At 39.1% G+C, this 21,937-nt stretch overlaps 1 protein-coding gene across 1 annotated transcript in view; it reads left to right on the top strand.

Moving 5' to 3' along the window:
• Positions 1-21,937, top strand: part of LOC124122722 (dual specificity protein phosphatase 18-like) — a 156,014-nt gene that overhangs the window by 119,609 nt on the left and 14,468 nt on the right. The gene's annotated exons all lie outside the window — the stretch shown is intronic.

The raw sequence follows: 21,937 nt of genomic DNA, 5'->3' as shown, positions 1-21,937 counted from the left end.
GAAGTGTACAGCCTCCATGATATCTAGTACATGATGTTTACAATACGTATGAGCCATCTCTAAGGCATGGATGCAAACAGGTTTTGAAACTTGTGAATCACATGCTGTCCACCTTGTGACAGAATATCAGCATCGGACAAATTTACACCTGAACATATCAATGTCAAAGAGAGAAGATAAGATAAGATAACACTTAGGTTACATCAGCAAAAGGTCTCAGGTTATTGATAAACACACATACAAATAAAGATTAACATCACAATCATCAAATGTAGCACAATTAACAATTATTATCACAAAACAATCCCCTTAAGCTACATCAGCAAAAGGTCTCAGGTTATTGATAAACACACATACAAATAAACAACAACATCACAATCATCAAATGTGGCACAATTAACAATTATTATCACAAAACAATCCCCTTAAGCTACATCAGCAAAAGGTCTCAGGTTATTGATAAACACACATACAAATAAACAAAAACATCACAATCATCAAATGTGGCGCTGGAGACTAAATGCTCAACAATTAATTTTAACAAAACTTTTTCATAGAACCTGGTACAAGCTGGTATGAATGAATTCAAGGCCCTGTTTGTTCTCAACATCGAACATCGTAGTCGGCAACAAGAAGGCGACGTGGCATGAAATGGTGTTTAACGTTGCATTCAAGATAATTACACTTGTGTTTGTGTGGCTGCTTGTACTAGTCCAGACTAATGTTGAGTTTATAGTGCTAGCCCATTGAGATACCATGCCACAGTATACTGACTCCAAGCCGACTAGCTCTTGTTTTAGCCCCTTATAATGCTGAGCACCAACAACAACAAGTACCATCTTTTTATGTCTTTTGGTATGATGCGGATGGTGGATGGTCTCTAGGTGGACGCTCTACAACTAGACCATGGAAGTGGTCCGTCCGGCAAGAAGGAAGAAGAAGTTGCTAGTCCTGTAAAACATGTGAGATATCACTTAATACCACTTAATGCTTTATTAACTATTTGCTGCTCATAAATACTGCTGATGCCCTGAAGAGTGATGCCAGTGATTGACTTTACTATTTAGAGTGAGTGAGTGAGTTGGGTTTAACGCCGCTTTTAACATTATTCCAGTTATATCACGGCGTGTCAGCTTAATGTGGGAGGAAAGCCCGAAGCGATGCAGGTCTCAGACGTTTACCACTTCAGTGAAAACCCACGAGCATGGGTATGGTGCTGACAAACCTAGAAACATAACCGGGGCGAACCGGGATTCGAACCCACAATCATAGATTTCTGGCGTGTCCAAGGGACGCAACTCTGCACAGCGAATTGTGGCGCCTTATACGACTGGGCCACCCTTGCTCCCTTACTATTTAGAAAAGTTGCTATCAAGGTATATAGATACAATAACTAGAAAAATGCAACGTCATATTTGTGTTTCACATTAATTACATACATATTCCACAAATCTTAATAATCAATGTTATTTTATCAGAATAGGCCGACTAAACATTTTCAGATGTTGCCTCTCACAAAATGTAACATGTCACATGCTGGAGCGGTTGTAATTCCTTCACTATCTCGTAAAGAGACTGTCAGCGTAATTTGTTATCATAAAAATCACACAGATACCATAAAGTTAGAGTTAAATGACCAGGTGACTCTACCCTCCCCAGTGTTTGACACTGACATATATCTAGCTTACACTTCCTTGATTCTCTCATCTGTCTATCTCTGTAAAAAGTGACTGCTCTAAAATAGTAAAAGAAAAATTAAAAACGTGTTTGATCGAAAATATTTTTTGCCAACATTCTGCTTGTATTGTTTTCTAAAATAAACCTTGACAACATTTGACATTTCTTTCATTTTGCCTCGTGCCTTTTGGTATATTGATCAAGAAATTCAGTGAAACAAGAAATTAAGTTGGACTCGCTTATAAAGGAATAGTGAAAGCATGCACCAAAATTGTTTTTAAAAAAGTAGTTTTTATTTTCAAACTTATTCAAAGCAGCTGGAGAGCAATGATGGATCGTGATGGTTATCTTTTGTGGACTAAAAGAGTTTGGTATGCAAAATTGATCACTACAAAAACAGAACATTTATTTTAAAAATTCATTAACTGTTAAAAAAGTGTCATATATATCCTTCAGCACACTGCAGGATCCGACATCCGACTACTTAGTCCACTGACAAACAGTAGACAGGATCATTTCGTCTTAATCCAGTCTCACAAGTTTCTCAATACAACAGGGGAACCCAGCAAGCAAGAGGCAAAAACTGCACAAAGTATTTACCGATGACTCTGCGCAGAATGTCTACAATTTACCAATCAATGCTGAGGTAAATACAGGATAAACAGTTGAAGTTGATGAAAGAGATAGTTTTGATGTTGGTGTTGATGCCGTGACAGGGGCACAACACAATCACCGATTACCACACTGCAGTCGACATGGGTCTATCTCACACCCATCAGGGGTAACACAGTCAGTGATTTATGTGTGAGATTACCTGCAGGTTACCGGAGAGCAGAATATCTGTTTCTACTTGACAAAACACTGTGGTGTTATTGAAAAAGGTAATGGCATTCATTCCTCACTAGCTCTCTGGAAGGTCTTCCTTCCCACACCGACTAGAACAGTCTAGGTCTTCCTTCCCACACTGACTAGAACAGTCTAGGTCTTCCTTCCCACACTGACTAGAACTGTCTAGGTCTTCCTTCTCACACTGACTAGAACAGTCTAGGTCTTCCTTTCCACACTGACTAGAACAGTCTAGGTCTTCCTTGGCACACTGACTAGAACTGTCTAGGTCTTCCTTCCCACACCAACTAGAACAGTCTAGGCCTTCCTTCCCACACTGACTAGAACTGTCTAGGTCTTCCTTCCCACACCGAATAGAACAGTCTAGGTCTTCCTTCTCACACTGACTAGAACAGTCTAGGCCTTCCTTCCCACACTGACTAGAACTGTCTAGGTCTTCCTTCCCACACCGACTAGAACTGCCTAGGTCTTCCTTCACACACTGACTAGAACAGTCTAGGCCTTCCTTCCCACACTGACTAGAACTGTCTAGGTCTTCCTTCACACACTGACTAGAACAGTCTAGGTCTTCCTTGGCACACTGACTAGAACTGTCTAGGTCTTCCTTTCCACACTGACTAGAACAGTCTAGGTCTTCCTTCCCACACTAACTACAACTGTCTAGGCCTTCCTTCCCACACTAGCTAGAACCTATTTAACCTATTTATTCCTTTGCACAATATACCATGATATACTTGGCAAATATAAAACAATATTTTTAAGTTATTCTTAATTAATATTGTTTATTGAGAACAAGAAAATATCGGCACCTGTACCTTCATTACTCAGAATTTGTAGGAACTGTATTATAGTTCATAACAAAAAATACCTTGAACAGTATTCCAGTCATATCACAACATGTGGGAAGTAAGCCAAAAATGATGCAGGTCTCAGACATTTACCACTGTGGTAAAATCCATGAGCATTTGTGGTGCTGACAAACCTGGAAACATAACAGGATTTGCAGAGCAAATTGTGGCGCCTTAGACGTCTAAGCCACCCGTACCCCCAATAAAAGTACAGGATCTTACAAATCACTACCAGCCAATTTCTCCAAAGGCTGCCTAGGCAGTTGTATTATCTACATAATCTCTCATCATCACTCATACCAAGCCCTTTTATCTAGGCCAACAGAAAAATACAACACCAGGTGAAAAATTTAAAACCTTAATATTGTAATGCAATAATGCAGGTGAGTCAGCCAGTATAACCTTGTGCTGACTGTTGACTGCAATGGTACAGACAGTGGGCAGGTGAGCGTACTGCTTCACCCCCTTCACACCTGTACGCAGGTACATAAAGTCTGACTAACTCCGTGTGGTATACACACTGGAGACTGACTGTATTGTGTACTGACATTGTAAACATATTGACAGACAGAAGAAATACCTGGAAATATCAAGCTATGACCTTGTTACATATAATGGATAAAGACTGAGAAAAAATTTAAAGTTTAAAATTTAATTATTTTCATCCAGACAAGATGTTTCCTGCTTGTAGTACATAACTTGTGTTTTGGGTTGTTTATTTAAACCACCTAGTGACTTTTGAACATTACTTGTTGTTAACATGGTGCCTGTGTGATGTTCTAACATGGTTAATACGGATATGTGCATAGTGACATCTGCATTGTGAAGGAGTGAGTGAGTGAGTGAGTGAGTCGGGTTTAACGCCGCTTTTAACATTATTCCAGTTATATCACAGCGTGCCAGCTTAATGTGGGAGGAAAGCCCGAAGTGATGCAGGTCTAAGACATTTACTACTTCGGTGAAACCCACGAGCACGGGTATGGTGCTGATAAACCTAGAAATATAAATGGGGCGGACCGTGATTCGAACCCACAATCATAGGTTTCTGGCGTGCCCAAGGGATGCAACTCTGCACAGCGAATTGCGGCGCCTTAGACGACTGGGCCACCCGTGCCCCTGCATTGTGAAAGAGGATTAATATGAGATACCTGCATGGTGAAGGAAATCTTCCCGAGGCAAGGGAGTTAACTGACTGTAAAAGTCCAGTTTCCACCTTTGCCGAACTAGTCTTGAATTTCTGGGCTTGACTGCAGCATCACCAGTGGCTATTATGAGTTATGTCCCTTCTATGCCTTCTTAAAGACCAATAAAATTTGACCTCCCATATCACTTGCATTTGCTTCAAACAAAATGGCGGCACCAAGCCAAGACAATCTATATATTGAAATAAAACAAGTCTTTCCATGTGAAGTGCATCATTTCACATGAGCACCTTGATTAAAAATATGAAAAGTTTTGAAACTATATGTCATCCCCCAGTTGACAGTACACATCAATTGCAAATCCTGCAGTCAACTGAAATCTGCACATTGAAATCCATGTTGTTTACCCACGCTTTCGCTTTCGTTACGCGATTTTGATTAGACTATGCTAGGACTCGTAAGTCCACCCAAAATATAACTCCATAATTGCAGTTCGGAAGATGGGTGAAGGAGGGTTAATATGAGATATCTCCACTGTAGAGACAATACTACAACACTGCATGTATGGCTGGTGTACATGCATTACTAGATGTACAAACCAATGCATGATGACAGTGTAAAGGTTAAAATATCATCATTCAACATGACAAATCAAGGGTTAACATGTATTCCAAGGTGTGAGTCAAGCAGTGGTTTTTGTGAATGAATAGATTTGAGTCCCCTCATAACCTTTATCACAATCTAGCCTCAGGGAAGTCTTTAGACTACAGATTCCCCACAAAGATATAGAGTGTTCTCAGCTTTGACTCATCACAGTCCTCTGAAAGCATTCAAATACAATATTAGCAGAACCATTGACCTCAGTGAAGGCCTAAAATGGAAACTGTTACTTGACAAGCTCCAGATGATATTGACATAGCGCCCTGCTTCAGCAAGTTTGCCTTATGGATTTTCTACATTGTCAGAAACACCTGTAGGAATGTTTCACAGAATGGCGAAACTTAACTTTATATACTGCAGTACTCACTGACGTGCTGAGGTCTGCGTCAGCTATAGGCTGTACTTAAGGTGTCACACTGCTGTCCTGTGTTACCGGAGCCTAATGACTTTGGGCTCCAGCTTTTTATGTGATCAGAACCAATATGTGATTTACAGGCACGTTATACAGATATGTCCAAGGATAAAACAATATAACTGATTTCTAGTTGGTTTGTACTTTGTATCTAGTTGCATTTGTTTGAATTTATCTCCATAGTTACCTTGTTTTCTAATTGTGTTTTATGGTGAATAGGTGAAATGGTGTCCACTGTTGTATTGTTTACTTGTTGCAGTTGTACCTGTGAGTGAGTGAGTGAGTGAGTGAGTGAGTGAGTGAGTGGGTGGGTGGTAGAGTGAGTGAGTGAGTGGTAGGGTGGGTAGGTGGGTGAGTGGCTGGGTGAGGGAGTGAGCTGTTGGGTGAGTGAGTGAGTGATTGGGTTGTAGGGGAGTGAGTGGATGGTAGAGTGAGTGGGTTGTAGGGTGAGTGAGTGAGTGAGTGAGTGTGTGAGTGAGTGCTAGACATAATCAGGGCGAACCGGGATTCGAACTCACTATCATAGGTTTCTGGCGTGCCCAAGGGAAGCAACTCTGCACAGCGAATCGCAGCGCCTTAGACGACTGGGCCACCCGTGCCCCCCATTTTGTTTGAAGCAGATGCAAGTGATATGAGAGGTAGAATCCATTGATGGCGTTCTGATCGAGCCCAGAAATCCCAACCTAGTTGATCAATAATTCAAATCTATATTGTGATAAAAGGGGTCTCACTTTGCAAAGAGCATCAAATCATGTGAGCGCCTTGATTAAAAAAATTAAAAGATTTGGAAAATATCTGTTGACGCTGAGTTGGCGTTACACATGCTTTGCAAATCCTGCAGTCAACCAAAATCTGCATCTATAGACACGTTAGTCCAGCCAAAATATAACTCCATAATTCGGCAAAGGGTAGAAACTTGCTTTGGGAGATGCACAAAGAAAGACTCCACAATTGTCCCCATTTGGGAAATAAAACCCAGGTGCTCGCTCAGTCTGACTTTAACCATTAGACTACTGCGCCACACCTCCCACAAAGAGCCCTGGGCCCTGTTGCACAAAGCGATCTTAGCGCTACGACAGCCATAGGTTGATGTTAGGGTATGGCAATTACGATCACCTTAGCGCTAAGATAGCTTTGTGAAATGGGGACCTGATTTTATATACTGCTTCTCCTCTACCACCAGATGTGTACAATGTTATTCTGGAACTTGTTCCGTCTGGAAACCTCACTTCCTGGACGCTAACTGTTTGGAGTTGACATATGAAGAAAGGAACTACTGACACTGCCTTAATTTGTTTACCTAGACACTTTGAAACTTAAGCCTCTGAAACTGTATATGAATCAACTATTCTGAAACAATTTAATTTTATTTCAGCAAAATTCAAAATTCAAAATAAACTCGCTTCATGTGGGCAATAATAGATATACACTGTCACTGATAACATCTCAGTGAAAAAAATGTTTCTTACAACAACATCTATTGAGAAAGAGAAGTCAAGAAAATATCTATTCAAGAATGTGAAAAAAATGTTAAGGTGAATATATTTATTCATCACAATAGCAGCCATTTTGTACTTTAATGATAATAATAATTCCATTCATAATGCACCAAATTCCACTCAAGTAAATGCTCATGGTGCTACGTTATTTTTACCCCGGTCAATGGATCCGTGTGCACTAGATTTTCACTCCCTGGGGAGTATACAACCCAAGCTGCCTGTGAGGCAATAGCAGGTTAACAGTCACACTACCATCTCATCCTACTGGGTACCCAATCACTTTGGATTGGAATCTCTTGTAGAAAGTGGAAGGTGTCAGCCCCATGTTGCCCTCGCTCAGTATTTGGCTTGCCTGGCAGTGCTAGATGCATAGAAACATGGGTTGCTTGGCAACGGTAGATGCAGAGCAGTGGTTGCTGCATTGGTAAGCAACCTGGGTTGCTTGGCAACGGTTGTTTTAGGGCAGCGGTTATTACATTGGGTTTGCTTAACAGGAGTTAAGCTAATTTTCAGGAGTCCACCAGTACCTCCACATCCGCGACCATTTCATCCAAATATCATCTCGTCTTAATTTCAAGTTCCGCTATCATGCAGGATAGCGGAGCCCGGCCTTACGAGGTCATGTCCTTATATAATTTAACATTGAATACAGATGTCACTAATGCTATATAGTAGGGCTAGGGAACTCGGGTCGGGTGGATCCTGAGTAGGACCCGGGTACCCACAGTTACGTTATGTGATATATTATATGATTTAACATTGAATACAGATGTCACTAATGCTATATAGTAGGGCTGGGGAACTCGGGTCGGGTGGATCCTGAGTAGGACCCAGGTACCCACAGTTACGTTATGTGATATATTATATAATTTAACATTGAATACAGATGTCACTAATGCTATATAGTAGGGCTGGGGAACTCGGGTCGGGTGGATCCTGAGTAGGACCCAGGTACCCACAGTTACGTTATGTGATATATTATATAATTTAACATTGAATACAGATGTCACTAATGCTATATAGTAGGGCTGGGGAACTCGGGTCGGGTAGATCCTGAGTAGGACCCGGGTACCCACAGTTACGTTATGTGATATATTATATAATTTAACATTGAATACAGATGTCATTAATGCTATATAGTAGGGCTGGGGAACTCGGGTCGGGTAGATCCTGAGTAGGACCCGGGTACCCACAGTTACGTTATGTGATATATTATATAATTTAACATTGAATACAGATGTCACTAATGCTATATAGTAGGGCTGGGGAACTCGGGTCGGGTAGATCCTGAGTAGGACCCGGGTACCCACAGTTACGTTATGTGATATATTATATAATTTAACATTGAATACAGATGTCACTAATGCTATATAGTAGGGCTGGGGAACTCGGGTCGGGTAGATCCTGAGTAGGACCCGGGTACCCACAGTTACGTTATGTGATATATTATATAATTTAACATTGAATACAGATGTCACTAATGCTATATAGTAGGGCTGGGGAACTCGGGTCGGGTAGATCCTGAGTAGGACCCGGGTACCCACAGTTACGTTATGTGATATATTATATAATTTAACATTGAATACAGATGTCATTAATGCTATATAGTAGGGCTGGGGAACTCGGGTCGGGTAGATCCTGAGTAGGACCCGGGTACCCACAGTTACGTTATGTGATATATTATATAATTTAACATTGAATACAGATGTCACTAATGCTATATAGTAGGGCTGGGGAACTCGGGTCGGGTAGATCCTGAGTAGGACCCGGGTACCCACAGTTACGTTATGTGATATATTATATAATTTAACATTGAATACAGATGTCATTAATGCTATATAGTAGGGCTGGGGAACTCGGGTCGGGTGGATCCTGAGTAGGACCCAGGTACCCACAGTAAACTCACTATAGCCCAGTGGTGACACTACAAGTTGCTAATGTTCACATTTCTTTCTGACGATGCACACATTCCTTTGACTTGTATTTGTCTAAGTAAAGATATAGCTTCAGTGAACTTCAGTGTACCCATGATCTGATTGTTTGATACATGTATCTCAATAGTTTTTTGCCAGGGCTGCGTTAAAACAATTCCCAATAAAACATTTTCTTCCCAACTCTTGAGACCTACAGCTGGTACCTGGGTAGGGTCAGGTAATAGGGGGTCGGGTACCTGGGTAGTAAATTTGGACTCGTCCCTGCCCGATATATTGCTCTTATGATTTTAGAAAGTATGTGCAGACAGTTACATATGGATCTTGTTTCTACAACCAATCTCCATGTTGTAGCCCTACCCAGCAAATAGACAGCTATATCCTCTAAAAATCAGCACTGAAATACTCTCATATCTATCACAAGCTTTGAACATGTTGTCAGATCGTATCCACATATCCAAACTCCAAATAAGGACAAAGTATAAAAACAAACTTGAATCCCCCAAACAAAGTTCAAACAGAACTCATTTTATATTTCTTTAACTGCCTATTGTTAGCCAACATTTGATGAAACAAAAAACACATATATACTACTCAAATGAAGTTAAAGAACACCCGATTTTTTTCACATTACCATAGTTATTTTGTCATGGCTGGTGGGTTCAGCAACAAGCGGCCTTCCATTTGTTCATGTTCTTTAAGTGATGAACCATTTGATATTCTAGGAGGGAGCTACGATTTTGTATGCGACTAGATATTTTGTCAGCTTCAGCTGCAAAACCGGATTCTTTAGATCTTTTAATTAAACTACATGTATGAGCCAAAATATTTTTAAAAAAACATCTTTCAACAATGTATTTTTGGTGACTGAGTCTTTTTTTAACAGTCAGAAGCATAAAATTTTTATTAAAGCATTTTCTGAGACAATTTGGGGGGGATAAAATCCAACCCCTTCCCACCCCACCTCAAGAATATTAAATGGTCGGTCCCACCCTTGTTTTGTGTAGTATATAGGCTGTAACTAAGAAGTTAAATTGGCCAGCATGACTCACATTCGAATATTGCCTCCCTGCATGAAGGACTCCGATGTAAGTCACTGTAATTTACTGCCAATAAGTGACACTTATATGCAATAACCACTACTATTGCTGCTTGTCAATGTGCCATTCTGCGTATCTAGCGACTATAAAATCTACTACATTCGTACATTACGTGACCACAGTATTGTAATAGTTCAGCATTTATTATCAAGTTTCTGAGTCATAGCCCAGTCATACACATCTACAAATGGTTTTACAGCTCTACAGTGTTTGACGGTGGCAGTCACTGTGGCATTATAAGATGTGTATTGACTTTATAGCTTCTTGTCATTTTGCATCCCAGTATATTGTATGTTACATAAACTACCGGGCAAAGACAGAACACACTCATGTTTGATGGTGCCTTAAAAGGAAACAAACAAGAATTGGTTATTCGATGGTCATGTATTTGATACCGGTATCATGCATAGTTGTGTTTAAGACCTTAAGTTTGCAATGTTTCAGCGACAGTTTTCAGCCTTGTAACGTTTTGATAATGTTTGTTATTTTGGGTCTAATCCAATTTTCAGCGAGTTTTCAGCCTTGTAATGTTTTGATAATGTTTGTTATTTTGGGTCTAATCCAATTTTCAAGTGTTTCCTTTCTTTTGCTCGACAGTTAATATTTGCTCTTAACAATTTTTCAATCATAGTGACACACAAATGTTACATGAATTTATTAATATTGGATCCAAGTTGAGTGGTAAATATGTTTATTATCTACTGCCATACAGGCATGGTGGGGCCTATTGCTGCTTATGTTTATTGCTACTATGATGTGAACCACTTCGTATATTCTACTAAAACTGTACCCAACCAGATCAGCTCTTATTATCAGGTTCTAAAGGAAATTCCTGTGCGTGAAAAAAAGCATTATATAATAAATGGAGCCAAATCCATTTATAACCTTGTCTTACGAAAGAGATACTAATTGACTCATATTACATTACATTACATTACATTACATTACACTATGTTATGTATTCTAGTCTAGTCTAGTCTAGTCTAGTCTAGTCTAGTCTAGTCTAGTCTAGTCTAGTCTAGTCTAGTCTATTCTATTCTATTCTATAGGTACTAGTATCTGCTCAAATGTTGTTCTATTTGTTCCCTGACCAGTGGATCCGGTTGCGATCCAGTTGCATTCCAGTTATCATTCTCAACTCCCTTGGGAGTATACAACCCAAGCAGCCTATAGGTGCTAAAGGCCAAGTGACAAACCAAATGGCAGATGAGTGGGGGAAAGAAATACAGATGTACAGTTAATGTGCCAGATGTTTCTACTGTATATAACACGATTTTCAAGCCTTAAATGATCTACCTACAGTGAACATTCCCTAAATGCTGAAGTGTATATCTGTACAAGACAGAATTAAAGCGATCATGGAAATATTCAGTAAACTGTCAAACTCAGTTCCACTGGACCCCTCTTCCTGTATGTTTTCTGTGAGGAAAGTCTGAAAAAAACACAAGGGATATTACACTATACCCAAGATTGGTATATATCCTAAATGTGTTAATATGGACGACTTCATTGAGAACAGTACCTCTCAGATTAACAAAGTTTCACTGTACAATAAAACAATATGCATACTCCCCAGGGAGCTGAGAATGACGATCGAGTGCACACTGATCCACTGACCAGAGTAATAATGTAACATTATCAGCATGCTTTAGAGTGTTGATTTGGTGCATTATGAATATGCACATTATTTCTATGACAATATATACTGTGACAACGAATGTGGAGCTACAATCTAAAAATGATTTAGATTCATTTATGAATAGTTTCTCTAGTTCCTATTCATGTGAATAGGAGAATTTCAATGTCAGGTGACAATAGAAATTCAAACTAACGTTATTTGCAAGAAAGCATTTCATTGGTTGCTATGTTTGAAATCTGACAATGTGTTATGAACACAACGAGTCACCTTGGACAACAGCTGGCCGGTGTCTCATACACGTGAGACACAGCTGCGAATAGAGGAATAATGTAATAGTTTAACAGCTTCTTGAAGGAGGCGAAATAGTCATAAATACAGTCTGGTTGCTTCCTCTTGAATTCCTCTGTCCTCCTACCTAGAGTAGATCTGCCTTAAACAAGTGAATACTTCACTCAAGGTGGTTATTTGAAAATACCTAATGCCAGTAATGACAGAAAATATAATGACATTTTTCAAATATCACTTCTGAGGTGTTAACTGTTAAAGTTGCCGTTTCTTTGAGACTGCTTGCTTTAATCCCTCTCACAATAGCCCTTACTGTCTTCACTGTTTTTAGCCTATTTATATTCATATTTATTGCTTTTGCAGTTTTTTTTGTTTTTCTAAGGATGGTTTTTCTTGGATAGTACAGTCTAAGGGGGACAACTCTTACAGCTCCTATATGTCAGTGCATTGTGTTGCTCTATAATTCACAACTACTACCCTGTTCCACAAAGCGATTGTCGTGCTAAGACATTCAAAATCCCACACTTTAATACACACTTATGACAGATTTTGTGGAATGGAGCCCAGGTGTACATTATACATATTGACTTACATAATTGAAAAACATATTGTTGATTTGTAGATAACACCTGCATGAACTTTAAGAGCCTACAACATTTGGTTTCCGATACCATGTAAATGGTTTCAAGGGTCATTGCTTGAGAGTGATCTTATTTTGTCAAAAATATTTCTCTCATAGCATAAAGTATTTTATCATTTAACTAAAGCATTTATCCATGACATAAGCTTATGACATAAATCATGTATGTCATACCCCAATGACATAAGTATGCAAATTAGATATGCAAATTAGATAACCAGAAGTGGGACTTTTTTCGCCGGTGCACGTGAGTAGGTGTTTACAAACAACATGGATACCTTTGATGTTGGAGACATTATTTTAATTATTCTGCAAAAGTCTGTTTAAGTATTTTGTTTAAAATAATCCGAGGAACTTTTTTTCTCAGCGAAGGAATATGTCATAAAGGAGTTAAGAGGTTGTTTATTTTGGTTTACACGGCTATGGAAAACATGTATCACTACGCACGATCTATACGTAAGATTTCGACAAGTTGCTGATGTTAATGTTTAATGCAATTATTCCTTAATTGGGAAGCAAAAATGTGAAAACGATAAATAGAATTCATCCAAAGGCTCGGCAAATACCGATTAACTAAGACTCGGTTGATATTTCCCATATTAAAAAACACTCGTGATGAATCCTCTATTTAATCAATCAAGCAAAGTGTTGTGATTCATAGAAAGGCATCAATTTTGAAACAATTTAAAAAAATAATACTGACAAAATTCATATTGAATGAGTATTTGAGTGATATTGGAGTGTCAGCTTGATGTAGGAGTAACAACAAAGGTCATCACTTGGTGAAATTCATTAGCTTGTTCCTGATGCTGACAGACCAAGGCTCAGTATCAAGGCAAATCTATGATCAGCAAATCCTGGCACACTTAAGGGATGCAACTCTGCACAATGATCTCACCACCACTGACCACTTGGCACCTCATGCTGTTTCACAAAATGTAACAAAGGTTGGACAACTACCCATATTGTATTTTTATGTAATATCAGGTTAATTGTCATCAAGTATTGAGGACAAACCCCTTGTGACAGATGTTTGTTTGTTGCTTAGCGCCGCACTCAGCAATATTCCAGCTATATGACGTCAATCTGTAAATAATCGAGTCTGGACCAGACAATCCAGTGATTAAACATCATAAACATCGATCTACGCAAATGGGATACGATGACAAGCATCGATCAATTCAGCGAGCCTGACCACCCGATCCAATTATTCGCCTCTACGACAAGCATAGTCGCTTTTTACAGCAGGCATTGGTTGCTGAAGACCTAATTTTCCCAAGTTTTGTGTCAGATGACTCCTACCCATGTCTGTTCGTTGTTTAATGATGACCGTAGCAATATTCCAGTGATATGACACCTCCTCTAAATCAATCTGACTAAATCAAGTCTAGATCAGACAATCCAGGGTATATATTGTTAGCAATGATTCATGCCATCGGAGTACAAGTACACACTATCAACCAAGTCACCGAGCCTGACCACCTGCTCCTTTAAGTCACCTTAAGACCAGCATAGGTTACTGGGAAGCAGTTCTCACCCAGATCCCCTCGGGGCTTTTAACCATGAGTCACTGGGTGAGTTAATATTGTAATACAGCCGACATATCCAATATCGTGTTTCATTGCACGGCGTTATTATCTGCACAAAATAAATGAGTTTGCAGAAAAGATATACCGCTCACACAATAAAATGTTAAATGTCATGCAATAAACCGTTAAGCCTGTTGGTATTTAAGTGTATAAATACAATTGTCAAGATTTGTGCAATGTCAGGTCATTCTGGTAGCTTTGTGATTGTCTGGCTTGAGGAATTTGTGCTACAGAACATGGTAAAAACCACTGTTTTATAGATAGTTTTATAGTTTTATTTGTCGACATAACGCCTCGTATCAGTTAGACATCACATAGTTTCTCAAAAACAATTCTCATCATGACAGGGAAAAATACCAGTTCAGTTCAATGAGTATAATTTCTAACAAATTTACAAAATTATAGGTTTATAAGAAATAGTGCAGGTATTTTGTCAAAATCCCAGTTGTGAAAAAATGATAATGACAATTTGTTCGCTTTCTTGAAAATGAACTTCAAGTCTGAAAGAAAATAATGACAACAAAAATATTACTCTCTAACAAAATTGAATTTCAGCCCATTCAGAAATACCGGTAATCTAAATAATTCTCATCTGCTATATTCTCATGGATAGTATCTGGTCACTGCAACACTTCATATAAGACCAAACTGTTCTCTAACAGAAGTACATAGCATATTGTCTTGACTGTAGTGAACACCCAAGCATTATGCGCACTCCCCCTTCAGGAATGCAGGATTTTGGAAAAACATATTTTTTCGATTACGTGCAGTAGAAAATATATCGTACTGCTTCAGGTGAACAAATTTGGTCAATAAAAATATGATATTGTGATAACACATCTCCAGACATGATTATTTACCATTTCAAGCAAATTACCTTTCTGCTAGGCATTGTGTTATATTCACATATTTGGATATGTATATGTATTATATGTATTTGGATTACTGTGTATCTTTGGTCTTGTGAACTAAGCCAGAAATAGGTCAGCTGTGAAAATAGTAAGAAGTTCTGCATTTGAAAAATCCAACCCTCACAAATATGCCAAATATATATGTGTTCATATTCAAAATTATGTTTATATTTTCATTGGACAAAATCCAGACTACAATGTCTTTGTTTTCCTAAAACGTCTGTAAAGGAAAACAGTGGGACCAAACCAATGTTCCACAAGAATGCTCCTTACTGTGTGAGATATACAATGATGGCCATCAGATGACTTGGCCAGGTTTAACAGGTTAAAACAGCATTTACTAATAACCTATTTCAGCCAAACAGGCTTGCTTTTCAACATGCAGGGGTAATAGTGTTTCCATTCTGCCTTCTCGGCATCTGGTGAGGTGAGTTAAAATCTTATTTAATGTCGAGTCCAAAATTATTGCACACATATAGGTTTTATAGGTGCATCGGTGTGTGCACGCTCTTGTACTCGTCTGGACGGATGCGGTTTTATAGTGCTAACCCACTGAGATACCAAGTCGCAGTTTAACAATAATACCCTACTCAAACACAGTATACTGACTCTGGCCGGTCAGTTTTTGTTTCAGCCTGAGCCGAGGCGAGCGCAGGCAGGGTAACAACAAATACCATTTTTAACATTTTTTGGTATGATGTGTCCGGAGACTGAACCCTCGACCTTCTGCTCTCCGGGTGGACATCACTTTACCAGAGGCAGTCAAGCATCTGGAGAAGGAGTATGAACATTGATACAAGTGCTGACTACTTAACAAGTACAATAATCAGGACGAATGGTTCATCAAATTGTTGAAACGTGGTGAGTCATCTTGGCAAAAGATCCGGGAAAACATGCAACAAAGGTACCCTGGCATCAAGACCAGAATATTAAATTCCAGGTAGCACATTTTCACGTAAAAAACACACTATTGTGTGTATTGGCTGAGAACTTTTTTATCTCGAACTTGTTTAAAGAGATATATCTTGGCAAACGCTTACAAGTAGTGTAGAGATACCAGGTTGTGTGCGAAACCACAAGGTCGGGTATAAGGTAGCTGACACCCGGCCTAATCTGGTGCAACTGGAGCCTCTGACAGGTGAGCAGTGCTGTAACCACTGTCGTGCTGCAGCCGCTCTGAGTGACTCACCGTCACGCTGTCACACCTGTACGTCACAGATAGTCTCACACCTGGAGAAGTGTGTCACAGATACATGTCTTTCTCACACCTGGAGTGTCACAGATACATTATGCATGAAGAGATGAAGCAGATTAACATCATACCTAAAATTAGTATTTACCGTAATACGCCTGCATGTGTGCCAAATACAGTCATGTTGGGTATCTTGTGTCTAGGACTGAGACAAGTGCCTGACTAGATTGTTAAACATGTGACTGGATTGATATAGATGTGACTGGATTGATATATATGTGGCTGATTTATATATATGTGACTGGATTGATATAGAAATGATGTGATTGATACAGATGTGACTGGATTGATATAGATGTGACTGGATTGATGCACATGTGACTGACTGGATTGATATAGATGTGATATCATTGATACAGATGGGACTGGATTGATATAGATGTAACTGGATTACTGCTCATGTGACTGGATTGACATAGATGTGACTGGATTGATATAGATGTGACTGGATTGATATAGATGTGACAGGATATATATAGATGTGACTAGATTTATATAGATGTGACTAGATTGATATAGATGTGACTGGAGTGTTAAACATGTGACTGGATTGATATTGATGTGACTGGATTGATATAGATGTGACTGGATTGATATAGATCCGACTGGATTGATATAGATGTGACTGGATTGATATAGATGTGACTGGATTTATATACACGTGACAGGATTGATATAAATGTGACTGGATTGATATAGATGTGACTGGATTGATATAGATGTGACTTGATTGATATAGATGTGATGGGATTGATATAGATGTGACTGGATTGATACAGATGTGATGGGATTGATATAGATGTGACTGGATTGATACAGATGTGACTGGATTGATATAGATGTGACAGGATTGATATAGATGTGACTGGATTGATATATATGTGGCTGATTTATATATATGTGACTGGATTGATATAGAAATGATGTGATTGATACAGATGTGACTGGATTGATATATATGTGACTGGATTGATATAGATGTGACTGGGTTGATGCACATGTGACTGACTGGATTGATATAGATGTGATATCATTGATACAGATGTGACTGGATTGATATAGATGTAACTGGATTAATGCTCATGTGACTGGATTGACATAGATGTGACTGGATTGATATAGATTTGACTGGATTGATATAGATGTGACTGGATTGATATACACGTGACAGGATTGACATAGATGTGACTGGATTGATATAGATGTGACTGGATTGATATTGATGTGACTGGATTGATATACACGTGACAGGATTGATATAGATGTGACTAGATTGATAAAGATGTGACTGGATTGATATAGATGTGACTTGATTGATATAGATGTGATGGGATTGATATAGATGTGACTGGATTGATACAGATGTGACTGGATTGATATAGATGTGACAGGATTGATATAGATGTGACTGGATTGATACAGATGTGACTGGATTGATATAGATGTGACAGGATTGATATAGATGTGACTGGATTGATACAGATGTGACAGGATTGATATAGATGTGACTGGATTGATACAGATGTGACAGGATTGATATAGATGTGACTGGATTGATACAGATGTGACAGGATTGATATAGATGTGACTGGATTGATATAGATGTGACTGGATTGATATAGATGTGACTGGATTGATACAGATGAGACAGGATTGATATAGATGTGACTGGATTGATATAAATGTGCCTTGATTGATATAGATGTGATGTGATTGATGCACATGTGACAGGATTGATATAGATGTGACAGGATTGATATAGATGTGACTGGATTGATATAGATGTGACAGGATTGATATAGATGTGACTGGATTGATACAGATGTGACAGGATTGATATAGATGTGACTGGATTGATACAGATGTGACAGGATTGATATAGATGTGACTGGATTGATAAAGATGTGACTGGATTGATATAGATGTGACTGGATTGATACAGATGTGACAGGATTGATATAGATTTGACTGGATTGATATAGATGTGACTGGATTGATATAGATGTGACAGGATTGATATAGATGTGACTGGATTGATACAGATGTGACAGGATTGATATAGATGTGACTGGATTGATATAGATGTGACTGGATTGATATAGATGTGACTGGATTGATACAGATGAGACAGGATTGATATAGATGTGACTGGATTGATATAAATGTGCCTTGATTGATATAGATGTGATGTGATTGATGCACATGTGACAGGATTGATATAGATGTGACAGGATTGATATAGATGTGACTGGATTGATATAGATGTGACTGGATTGATATAGATGTGACTGGATTGATACAGATGTGACTGGATTGATACAGATGTGACTGGATTGATATAAATGTGACAGGATTGATATAGATGTGACTGGATTGATATAGATGTGACTGGATTGATACAGATGTGACAGGATTGATATAGATGTGACAGGATTGATATAGATGTGACTGGATTGATATAGATGTGACTGGATTGATACAGATGTGACTGGGTTGATATAAATGTGACAGGATTGATATAGATGTGACTGGATTGATATAGATGTGACTGGATTGATACAGATGTGACTGGATTGATATAAATGTGACAGGATTGATATAGATGTGACTGGATTGATATAGATGTGACTGGATTAATATATATGTGACTGGTTTGATGCACATGTGACTGGATTGATGCACATGTGACTGGATTGGTATATATATGACTGGATTGATATAGATGTGACTGGATTGATATAGATTTGACTGGATTAATATATATGTAACTAGACTGAGGCACATGTGGCTGAATTGATATAGATGTGACAGGACTGATACATATATTTAAAAGCAAACGCAACTGTGATCATTTTCACATTTTTTGCTTTTAAAACACATGGCAATTTCTTTATTCCTTATATCAAGCAATGTTTGCTACTCATGTATTTAGGAAGTATGAGCTTGTTTCCATTATCTAATGGTTAGCGTGAGTGAGTGAGGAAGGGAGGGAGGGAGCCACTACACATGAGAGAGAGAGGCCAGTGATCCATACAGTACATGGGAGGTAACTGTCATAGGCATGCGGTACCTGGGGCCTATCCTACTCCCAGGATCCCCACAGCATACATAGATACACCTGTACTAGACCCAGATATGTGTGACCTGGCATTTAAGGGGTGACTGAGTGAGCTGGGTTTAACACTGAGGTCCTCTATAAACTTCTGAAATGAAAACAAGCCAGTAGGTAAAGGGAAGTAACTCTATTTACACGGACCATTACTTGGAAGGGTTTCACATGAAGAAAAAGGTCATTGTGGACCATTGAAAAGCATGCACAGATATATAAAATCAAGTGATAACATTAAACCACATAAATGCTTTCCAATATATATGTGACTATTTTTGGCATTAAAGCAAAATAAACATTGTTTCATTGTTTGATTGCCGCCTTGAATCTCTAGAACTCTGGACTTGTGGTCCTGTAGGTGTGGTTGGTTCTTTTGGCAAAAGAAGTGAGAAGGAGTGCATACAGTATCAGCAATACCTCATCAAGTAAGGGAAGCATGGGGTGATGTGAAATGGAGTGAAACGGCGCTATCAAGATTACTGCACTTACATAGTGACATGCATGCACTCTGTGTGTGTTGGTGGGGTAGGGTGGAATGCCTCACTCAGACACAGCATACTGACTCCAAGCCACTGAGTCCTTGTTTTTTCCCCTTTATAATAATGCCAAGCACCAGGCAGGGTAATTGCTATGACATGGGCAGAGGACTGAACCTCCCTCTCTGCAAGCAGAAGCTCTATCCACTAGAACATGTAGGCATGTGTGCGGCTGCTTCCACTAGTCCGATCTTTTAGTGCCGTCCTACTGAGATACCATGCCGTTTGTTAACATGAATACCCCACTCAGATACATTATACTGACTCTGATTCGACCAGTCCTTGTTTTAGTCCCTAAACGCTGAGTGCCAGGCAGGGTAACAACAACAACCATCTTTTAACGTCATTAGGTATGACACAGCCTGGGATTGAACCCCTAACCTTTCACTCTCCAGGTGGACCCTCTACCATAAGGCCACAGAGGTGGTCTGTCTGCATAAGGATACCGATGGACTTCAATAATTATATCCATGACGGAAAAAGGCCTGGGTTTACAGAATACCCACCTAATGAACTTTATCCATAATCTGTGCAATAAAACATTTCTGCTCATTGAAATGGGAGCACATACAACCAAATGATAAACGTTGTATACAGCCAGGTAAAAACTCTTCTTTTGAAGCAGACAAACATGACAAATATATTCATGACAAAAATCACCATTTTTAATCAAAAACAACAAATCTGAAACATAGAGAAGAACTTTATTCTTGAGTGATGATCACCACGGTAGATTGATGCATCAACAAATCACACCACAATCAAACCCTGATGATCCAAACATGATCCAATATTACACAACAACATGTGACTATGTTCACACAATAATCACCATTTGACCATCTTCCAAAAAGTCCAGTTTCCACCCTTGCTGAACTAGGCTTGTATTATGGAGTTACATTTTTTGCTGGACTAACGAGTCTATGCATAGTCCAATAAAAATCGCGCAACGAAATCGAAATCTAGTTCGTAAACTGTTGTGCAGATGACGGTCGATTGCAGGATTTGCAAAGCATGTGCACAGCCAACTCGTTGTCAACAGATATTTTTCAAACATTTTCAATTTTATAATGAAGGTGCTCACGTGATTTGATGCACTTCGCGATGTAAGACCAATTTTATGACAATATAGATCTTGATTATCGATCAGATTGTCTTGACTGGGCGCCGCCATTTTGATTGAAACAAATGCAAGTGATGGAATCTGATTGGTCCATATGAGAGGCTTAGAAGGGATATAAGTCCAAACAGCCACTGGTGGCGCTACGATCGAGCCGAGGAATTCCAGCCAAGTTCGGCAAGGATGGAAACTGGACTTTTAAAGTCAGTTAACTCTCTTGCCTCGGGAAGATGCCCTTTGACCTGTGCCAGCAAGATTGTGTGCAGTGTGCCATGTGCACTGACTTCGATCTAGATGCATGGAATGTTTCAACATGTAAAAATACCTGATGCTTCCAACACTGCACATATGATAAGCATCCATTGCAAAGTTAATTTTAGCCCTTGCGAATACCGCAGTTTAACATGGATTCCACACTCATACCCAGTATACCGGTACTGACTCTGAGCCTACTACTGAGCAGGGTAATAAAAACAAGTACCATATTGCATATAGTGATGTTCATACACTAATGTTAGTTTTACAGTGATAGTCCACTGAGATACCACACCGCAGTTTAAAATTTGTTTGTTTGTTGTTTAACTTAGCACTCCACAATATTCCTGCTATATGATGACAGTCTGTAAATAATCAAGTCTGGAAAAGACAATCTATTGATATATCATGATCTATGCAATTGGGATACGATGACATGCATCAACGAAGTCAGCGAGCCTGACCACCCAATCCTGTTAGTCGCCT

The sequence above is a fragment of the Haliotis rufescens genome, unplaced genomic scaffold, assembly GCF_023055435.1.
Source record: "Haliotis rufescens isolate VD_foot unplaced genomic scaffold, xgHalRufe1.0.p SCAF_3, whole genome shotgun sequence".
In the NCBI taxonomy this organism is placed as follows: Eukaryota; Metazoa; Mollusca; class Gastropoda; order Lepetellida; family Haliotidae; genus Haliotis; species Haliotis rufescens.
The sequence above is the reverse complement of the archived record's forward strand: the minus strand, read 5'-3'. Positions and strand labels throughout refer to the sequence as shown.